Raw genomic sequence first — 6,000 nt, forward strand, 5'->3', positions numbered from 1 at the left:
TTTAATCGTTTTTGATGACAATAATGACTAGACAAGAAAGTTTTGTCTTTGTTTTTTATAAATTGTTGCATCGCAGAACTTTTTTTAACATCATATTGTGAGCTATTACTTATTATCTATATTATTTGTATTATATAATATTGTCTGATAATAATAATTGTACACAATAACAATTGTTGTTTACACAATATTTTGTTGATATATTTTTGAAATATTAATTCATCTTTATATGTATGATTTTAATACTATGATTTTTTTTATGAGATTGGCAACATCCCAATTATATTTTGAAAATAGATTCTGGCCTTTGACTCGATGTTCCAAAAATATATTCGCAAAATGTTGTCAGCACATTTTATAACATTTTTTTATCAAAGCCATTTCCGTAAAATTACAAGTTACTGAACAAAATAATTTGGTAGCGTCCATTTAACGTCATCAAAATCTATCACCAAAACTACACCAGAAGCTTTAATGAGCTTTATTTATTTATTTAGTTTTCGATTAGACTTAGCTGAATAATTAATATACGAGTTCACAACGACAAAAGGTTGGGTTTGTCCGCGGTAAAGGAACGATATTTTTTTAATCTATACATTCAAATGGTGCGGTCCGTGTGAGTATAACTTTTTAAGATTATTTATTTTTTTGTGTGCACGGGAGATGGTCATGTGCGACGGGAATTCACCATGTATTAAATAGGGACCTCGCCGAAGCATCATCAGATGCTGGGCGCAAAGTTGTCGCAATTCTACGACCCGTGTTGAGCGGACAAAAACTTTTCACGGATATGACGCCATCATAATTTATTTCGAATTCCTTCCAGAAAACTGTGTTTTATTATTTTCATGTTTTTTTTTTGTTGAAAACAACATTCCTTATCTGTTGAAAACATCCATACCAGAAACGTTTTCGATAAAGAAAAAACTAAAAACCAATCTGCCTAATGCGTTGACCAGCAAAAAAACGTCACATTTAATCGTTAAATTGCATGTTTTATACACACTTTGGATGGTATTCGTTATCACTACTAAGTAGTTTAAAAACATCTCTAGAGTCTAGAAGTCCTGAAACGTATTACTTTTGTATAAGATGTGTATACCTTATTTCGTATATTTAGATATTCTATCACAGTCATAATCAATTTTTCAAGACATATATATTATGGAATTATATGTTTTATTGGTAGATACTATTTTTATTAATAATATTCTTAATAAATGTCACAATATTACTGTTTTAACGAGAAATTAAATAATATCCGCATAAATGTTTCAGTATAGTGTTTTCTAAATATCATAATTTTAATATTTTCCACCAGACCTTAACAAATCATTTGGAAAATATTAATACTTTCAAATTTCTGTATGGTTTGTATACAAGGCAGCATTTTGTTTGCAGTAGGTACTTAATGTGAAGAAAGTAACAGTATTTTTATGGCCAATGATCGGAAATTCAATTCCCTCGGTTATTCGAATTGGTACAATTTCAAATAAAAAACATTACTATAAAATTGCTTTTTTTTTTGTCGTGATATTATTTTATAATGGTATATAAAAGTATATACTCCGTTAACGTTTCATAAACAGCTTTCAAAAGCTAAGCGACATCCATTAGTAGTCCCTCGTGACGTTAAAAAAAAAATAAACGTTCTAGATTGTGACGGTTTGATGATAAGTCAATAAAAGAAAATCAAACGATCGTTATTTTTCGCAATCACTGGAATTTGCAATTTTTATTATTTTTGCGTTTACGTGAATATTTTACATTATTTCAGATATGAATAAAAAAAAATGGAAGGGCTGAACCACCCACAGCTATTGGCAAGTTTGTCCCTGTTGTTCATTGATCGCTGATCGGTTATTCTTATTTTTCCATTACTTTTTACAATATGTTAAATATAAATATTGTTTTAGAACACAAACGCCGGGTATCGTCTGGTATAGTGTTTTTTTTTTAATGTTTATAGAAGACAACAATTGTTAATTCAGGCGGGATGATAAAATGTTAATCACCAACATAATTTTTATGTAATATAATGCATTATGTTATAAATTTAGGTAGAGAATCCGTCAACAGAGAATAACAACAATAATAATTTTCGTTCATAATAATACTGTCATGGGAAAGTTCCGTTTTTATAATGGGCTATTATGGCGTCAATTTAAGTTCAGGACAATTTACTATATTATTTTTAATGGTTATAAAATGAGTAAAATAAAAATGATAAATAGTTGCAAAATATATAATACTGAAAATAGGGCGCTAGCCCATCCAGTTTAGCTGACCAAATTATAATAAGGATCAGTAAAAACGATTAGTTTAAACGATTGCAAGAAACATCTTTTTCTTTATGTTATATCTTGAAATATCAATTCTTGATTTGATTATTTGTACATTAAGATATAAAAAAAATTATTTATTTAATTAGTAAATTAACTATTCATCTGTAACCTAATAAATATTTCATAGTGAAGTAAAAATTGAGAATTCATGAGACAAAAACATTACAAGAACCATTTCAGTTCAGCATAAGATTCATAGAAAAATTTAATTGACAAAATCAAATGTTTTATTTAGCTGTAAGCAGAGTTGGGTAGTATTACAGTAAAATGTTATTTAAATAGTCATTAAGATAATATATTATTATTATTTATATATTAACTAATAATACCTATATATATATATATATACAATATATACAATTTAGACTAAATCTCCGACTGCAAGATCGAAGCTTTATCGTTGATTAAACCTTTAACTGTTGTTCGTTGAAAACAAATTTATAATTTATCTATCAACGAAATAAATTTAACCAATAACCGAAATGGTTTTTTTTCTTTCATTTTTAGCTTTAACGCGTGTATTTTAAATAATGCTATTCTAATATTATACAAGTACTGTAATATATTGTTTTTTTTTTTTACATTTTTTTAATCTGAAGGGAGGGAACAAAGCAAATTAAATACCATAATACCATCGTTACACTAACTGATAGGCTCGCTCGCTATTGTCTGTCCAGCATGAGCAATGGTGGGCAATCAACAATTGCGATGATAATAATATAGGACGATTATGTACTAACTGCGAGGCAGCAGCTATACTTCGTCGACTGGCGCCGTACCACAGTTGTAATCATCTGATTGGCTGACATCTACATATTAAACGGCATCGAGACGCCTCGGGTTAAATACACCGCAAAATGTATGTAAATTGTAATGCACGAATGGCTTTTTTGAATTTTAAACAGTCAACTTATACTGGGCCTCTTTCCAACTCGACAGATTCGGTCATATTCGTAGCTAGGAGAATAGATGAGGGGAATTGTACCTAACCTAACTTTCAAGGGAAAAACTAATTTTTTGTCTTTTTTGTGTCTCGATTCCTTCACGTCTGTCTATAGATCAAAAACCGTACAATAGCACTAATTAAAACATTGACACGGACACTATACTGACAGGTGCAGCTTGTTCAAAAGCGTTTAGGCGACTATTTACAAAACACTTCGGATTACTTTTTAAAGGCTATTATTTTATGAAAATTATACTCTACTTTCAAAGTATGGCCGTGTCGAACGGCCAGTTTTAATAAAATTCGTTGTCAAGAGTATATACACATCCGGGTCCCCGGGGAAATATTTTATACAACAATAAAGGTCGGTGAAACAAGGACCGCGCGCTCAAAAGCTGTTCTCAAGACCATCGGGTTTCTTATCTAATATAGAAAAATAGAATTATGACCACGTCATTCCGCTTTTAACGGAATATTAAAAAAAAAAAACAAAAATTCCACGATTTTTTTTTTATTTAATTACTTTTCTTAGCATGAGCCCAACATGTAATAATATTTTGATCAGTACAAAAGCTTTTCAGCTTATTTAAGTATGCATATTCCGGCTGCATTCCAATGCACTTTGTTATTGACTTATTTTTTTTATTGACAAAAAAAAATACATAAATATGTTCTTATAAATGTACTTACTTCAAACTTAGATTATATTACATTCTTATTTAATCGACATAGTGCGTAAAAACTCTCTAGCATGCCAAGATATTATTATTACACTTTTATGTAATTTTATATGATAAATTTTATGATAAAACCACTTTATAGTAGGTTCTAAAGTTGAAAATAATAATGAAGTCATAAGTTCCAGTTAATTCGGATGTCAGATTGTCGGGTGTTAAGTCAACTACTTACGGACTACGTGTTGTTAAACTCGAATAAGATCAAAAAACGGTAGCCCGTTAAAGCCTTAATGTAATAACATCAGCTTGAATTTATGACTCGCCATTCCGTGACCTGCCAGTATTTATGCAAGCGAATAATCCTGATAAAATGGATAAGACGGCCTTTTTTTTTTCTTTGTATATTACTTTCTTTATTGACATTATAATATTGTGTTTACGCTGAATTAATCCTTTTATAAAAGCATCGAGTCTTGGTTGTGTTGTTTCAGTTAAAAGTTATTAAAATCTCTTTGTATATTTAATAGAAACACCCATTAAGCAATCGGAATACGATAATATTTTTAAAAAAATGTTTTCAAATCAAAATTTAAGATGGAAAAATACATATTTGAGATGTGAATTTCAAACAGCGTTATAATGTATTCAAAACAGTGTTTACAATTCTACATATTTGTATTAGAACCTTCTTTTCTAATCTATTAACCATCCTTCAATATTTTACTGATGTTATCCAAATAATACAATCGAATAAAGATTAGAACATATAAAAGGGATTTTATTATACTGAATCAAATATCACATCAATGTTATAGATACTTTTTTAACTAAAATATGTTTAATGTATAACCTATAGTCAAAATATATTGGATTTATTTTGAGTGGTAAACAAAAAAATATTTTTTAACCAAACCACAGTTTTGTCAAAATCATTCTTTGAATTTATCAATTATCATATTTAATATTTATAAATCTTAAACATGAACTATTTATAATATAATGAAATACTGTTTCACCAATAATATTTGCAATAGCCCCATTCTGTGATTAATAATTAGTGATGTTAATTTATTAAGTTTTGTATGGTGACTGTAAATTACTAATAATCATGATGTGTCATGCCCGTTCATTATTTTGTCTGTTGTTTTATTACTTATCTTTTTGACCTGCATTTTTAACCACAAATGAAAATATAGTAATGGTTTCCGTGCTATATGATTTTGTTTCGAATATTATTTCAAACTAAATTAATAATAGGTAATTGATAATAGTAAATTAACTCACTAGTCAATATTTTTTTTTTTAGAATTTAATCAATTCCCACGTGTGGTCCATTCGATTACATTGTTTAGGACGATTGTTGGGTTTCGTCTGGACGACCGCGTTGTCGCTGCGTAGGTATCCAATAAGTTCTTATTTTTATCGACACAAAAATACAAGACAATTACACTCGAACGGAAATTTTCGAATTTAAACAAAAAAAAAAAACCGTGAACCGATCAGATACAGTTTTGTTTAGTTAGTCGATTAAAGGGGCGACGAATTTGCACACTTGATATGATCGACGACTCGGTGTTTATCATGCCGATTGTAAATAATATGTTAACCGCGCGTGTTGTTGCCCTTTGCGACGAGGTAAGTACGGCTAAAGGAAATTCGCCAAACGTGCCTAGCGTGCGCGACGTACCGGACTGGCCTTTGAGTTGGCATCACACCGTATAGTGTATCGTCTAGGTTGTGGGGACCTTTGAGGGATTCTGCGCAACCTTAACCCGCCCGCTACCGCCACCGTATCATCCGCATCTCGCCGCGGTTTCGTTTCCGCCATCAGACGGTGTGTTGGTGTTTGTGTACCATATAATATAATATATAGATCCAAAGGTGCTTTTCGGCTTGCACAAAATATACAGCCGGTTTGTACACACACACATATTGTTATTATAATATATTATATTATACACGGTGTATTACATTTTGACCGAAATCATCCCCCCTTTACGTTTAATAGTTTTTCGAACAGAGTTCTAACCGG

General features: G+C 30.2%; 1 protein-coding gene across 1 annotated transcript in view; it reads right to left on the bottom strand.

The window, feature by feature from the left end:
* Positions 1 to 5,670, bottom strand: part of LOC126840527 (uncharacterized) — a 45,298-nt gene extending 39,628 nt beyond the window's left edge. Inside the window, exon 1 of the mRNA XM_050576343.1 lies at positions 5,253 to 5,670. The gene's annotated coding sequence lies outside the window, so the exon portion shown is untranslated. The remainder of the gene's footprint in view (positions 1 to 5,252) is intronic.
* Between the last annotated feature and the right edge of the window lie 330 nt (positions 5,671 to 6,000).

The sequence above is a fragment of the Adelges cooleyi genome, unplaced genomic scaffold (genome assembly GCF_023614345.1).
Source record: "Adelges cooleyi isolate 19-005CV unplaced genomic scaffold, UGA_ACOO_1.1 ACOO_flye_CR_arks_rails_tigmint_CR_PRNA_376, whole genome shotgun sequence".
Lineage (NCBI taxonomy): Eukaryota > Metazoa > Arthropoda > Insecta > Hemiptera > Adelgidae > Adelges > Adelges cooleyi.